The sequence below is a fragment of the Carassius auratus genome, chromosome 22 (genome assembly GCF_003368295.1).
Source record: "Carassius auratus strain Wakin chromosome 22, ASM336829v1, whole genome shotgun sequence".
Lineage (NCBI taxonomy): Eukaryota > Metazoa > Chordata > Actinopteri > Cypriniformes > Cyprinidae > Carassius > Carassius auratus.
Window position 1 is genome coordinate 11759277 of NC_039264.1, and position 4295 is coordinate 11763571.

Sequence of the window (4295 nt, forward strand, 5' to 3'; positions counted from 1 at the left end):
AATATGCCATGATGAACAAGAGAAAGAAAGAAAGAAAAATATGTGTGACCCATTTATGAATTACAGTTCAGAAAAATAGGAAAGGAAAATGAGAGAGAGAGAGACAGAGACAGAGAGAGAGAGAGAGAGAGAGAGAGAGAGAGAGAGAGACAGAGAGACTTTGACTTTTACACGCCTTTTTTTATTCACCATAGTTAAAACAATTTTTGGGGGGGATTACATCACAATCACATTACACACATTTCCTCTTTATTTTTAAATAAATAAATACCAGCATTACCAAAATTACCAATTAAAAAACAACCCCCCATTATCATTCACTATAACCAGTGCTTCCTTAACACACCATCTCCATTTAAAAAAAAAGAACATTATTAATATGCTTGTAATATGTATATTCTATAATCACTCTTGATTCCACTAAGGATTTAAATAAAGCCACCATACAAACATCTCTGCCTGCATTTTTTTCTTGATGCGACTTAAAAATTGCCAATTTAGCTTGACCTACGACAAAATTAGCAAGTACACATTGTTCTTGTGCAGATTTCCTATAACCACAGCCTAAAATAAAAAGGCTGTTAGTATACAGGAACCCCAATTTAGATATAATTCTTTCCAACAGTACAAAAATAGGGTCAAGTCTAGAGCAGTCACAAAACATATGAAAAATTGTATCAATAGCATCACAAAATGGGCAAATCGAAGTAACATTTTCATTCATTTTTGAATAAACTTATTTGTAGCTAGAATACAATGGATCAATCTCCATTGCAGATCACCACATCTCTTAGAAATTGGAGGTTTATACAAAAGTCTCCAAGAGGGAAGAATATTTTCAGGTATAGATAGTTGAGATCTCCATTTAGTATCAACTTTTTCTTTCAACTGACCAACATGTAAAGTTTTAATGCATATGTGGTATAGTATTTTTTTCCCTATACAATCAAAGGTCAATTCTCCATAACCTTTTAGTAAGGAAACATAACCAGTTTCATCAATACCACATTCTCTGGGAACCACCTTTAACTTAGGGAAATTCATCAATACAACACCTTTCTCCAAAACATGACTGACAGATTGACCAAATGATAGAGGAATGGATGATCTCAACCCCCTAACAAACCCATCAATTACTCTAAGAGAATTAAAGCCAACTTGATCAGCAAGTGACTGTGAAGTTTTCCACTGGCCTCTACTTAAATCGATCAAATCAATAATTTTAGTAACACCAGAATTCAAGAATCTATTGATTAAAGACTGAGATACATTTGAAGGAAGCTCAAAAAGTGGGTTAAAAAAAATAGGTTCTTCCACACCAAAGTGCTCTTCACTAGTTCTGAATATATCAAAACATTCCCATGATTTGAGCACTGAGACATAAAAGCTAAAAGACAGATCAGAAAACTTTTTGACAAACGTTTTCTTCATTAAAAACAATTGTTTGTCCATACCTATTCCACCAATATGCTTAAGTATAGATCTCCCAAAATGCACCCAGGGCAAATCATGTGAACTATACAAAAGTTTCTGCAATGTTTGCATCCTCATTGCCAAGATCTTTGACTCAAGATGTATAAGCCCTTGACCTCCCTCTGCCACTGGAAGGTAAAGTACTCCTGGAGGAAGCCAATGACAACAATCCCAGAAAAAATTAAACAATGTCTTTTGAACACTTTTGAGCAAGTCTTTAGGAGGGTCTAGAACAGTAAACTTATGCCACAACATTGAAGCAATTAAATTATTAATTACTAAGCATATTCCTCTAAAAGAAAGTTGTGAAAGCAGCCATCTCCATCTCTGAAGTCTACCGTTAACACAATCAACTAGACCCTCCCAATTCTTTTTTTCATAATGATCATTCCCAAAGTAAACTCCAAGCATTTTAAAACCATCCCTGCCCCATTTACACTGTTTTGGCAATTTTGGGGGCGCAACAGTTTGCCAATCACCCAACAAAAAAGATGTACATTTCTCCCAATTAATACAAGCAGATGATGCTTTTTGAAAATTATTTAAACAAGAGGTTAAATTGTTAATATCCTCTAAATTTTTTATAACTATCGTTACATCATCCGCATAAGCGGTAAGTTTAATGGGAGCAATTTCAGGGGAATCAGGAAGGGAAACACCACACAACTGTTTCCTCAGCATAATCAAAAGTGGTTCTATAGACATCGCATACAAAAGGCCTGACAACGGACAGCCTTGACTTATGCCTCTGGTCACTGAAAAAGACCTCGTCAAAGATCCATTAATCTTAAGCATACTATAAACATCATTATACAGCAGCTTAATGAAAGATACAAAATATGGACCAAATCCAAAAGCTTCCAGAGTCTTAAACATATAGTGGTGGTCTACACGGTCAAAAGCCTTCTCCTGGTCCAGAGAAAGCAAACCAATGTCCAGCTTATGTCTTTTTGCAACAGTAATGAGGTCTCTCAACAAAAACAGATTGTCAAAGATTGTCCGTTTAGGGATGCAAAATGTTTGATCCACATGGATTATGGATGTCATATGTTGTTTAAGCCTGTTGGTCAAAGTTTTCGACAAGATTTTAAAATCAACACATAACAGTGAAACCGGTCTCCAGTTTTTTAGGCATCCAAAGTCTCCTTTTTTGGGGATCAATGTTAACATTGCTCTCCGGCAACTTAAAGGTAGAGTCCCTCCATTAATGCATCCAACAAAAACATCATATAAATCCTGGCCCATTAGACTCCAAAAGGATTTAAAAAATTCCACTGAAAGCCCATCTAACCCAGGTGACTTCCCGAGGCTCAACTCCTGAACAGCCTGTGAAACCTCGGAAAAGGTTAAAGGATTGTCAAGCTCTATCCTCTCTTCCTCTGAGATGTTTGGCAATTCAAGTAAAAATTGGTCTGTTCTTAGATCATCACACTGGTCAGAACAATACAAGTCCTCATAAAAAGAAATTGCATGAGACTGGATCTCTTGTTGATTTGTTGTCACTCGGCCATTTGGAAGTTTCAATTGATGAAATTGTTTTTGCTCTTTTTGCTTTTTTTCAAGTCCAAAAAAAAAATGGTGTAGGAATGTCCATTTCATTAAGTTGGGAAAATCTAGTTCTTAAAAAAGCTAATTTTTCTCTTTCCTCCAACAGATTTTTCAACAGAAGCTTATTCTCTGTGATATGATCAACAGAAGTTAAATCATCAGAAGCATTTTTGGTGCTTTGTTCAAGGATGCTATTTTCAAGAATCTCCATTTCATCTTTCAAGCTTCCGAAACTTTCTGCATTGTATTGTTGGCAAAAGATCTTTATATGGACTTTGCCAATATCCCACCATTGACTTAATGACTGAAAACTATCTCTCTTTTCTCTCCAAGACTCCCAGAAAAGATTGAAAGATTGAAGGAAATTGTGATCTTGTAAAAGTCTATTATTGAAACGCCACTGTGATTTATAGATTTTAAAGAAGATACAACAGAAACAGATATTGAACAAAAATGGTGATCAGAGAGAAAAGGAGGAGAAATACAACTATTAAAGAACCTATCTCTATGTGTTTTTTTAACATAGAAACGATCCAATCTGGCTCCAGACAATCTATTTGAATTTCTCTTCAGCAAAGTATATTGTCTAACCCCAGGAAAAGCCTCCCTCCATACATCAACAAAGTCATGATAGTCAATCAGATTTTTCAAAATTCCAGCAGACAATGGATGGGGTTCATCGTGATTCCTATCTAAAAATTGATTAATTGTACAGTTAAAATCCCCCCCCCCCCATTACAACAATATTATCATGAGGGCACTGTAAGAGGGCATCAGAAAGTTTTCCAAAAAATAGTACACGATCCTGTCCAACACTTGGTGCATAAACATTAAAGAAAGTATAATCAGTTCCACCAAGAGTAATATCAACTCGCAAAATCCTGCCAGGCATAATTTCTACCGTTACTGGTTGATTACCAATACGGGATGAGAAAAGTATGGCAACACCTGCACTTAAATTAGTTCCATGGCTCAATGAAGCATTGCCCTTCCAATCTCTAGCCCAGTGTGTCTGATTTTGTATGTCTGTATGGGTTTCATGAAGCAAGACAATATCTGCTTTTTTTAAGATTAAATAATCAAATAAAGCAGCTCTCTTGGCTGAGTCCCGACATCCATTGATATTGAAAGTCCCTATATTTAAAGATGTCATATGGTAACTAAAAAGGAGGTGGAAAAAAAGGAAAAGACTAAATGCATACATAAACATGACTATATATTTATTTTTTTTGACACATTTTCAACTTTTGCCTAACAGTACTCATGTATTTCTT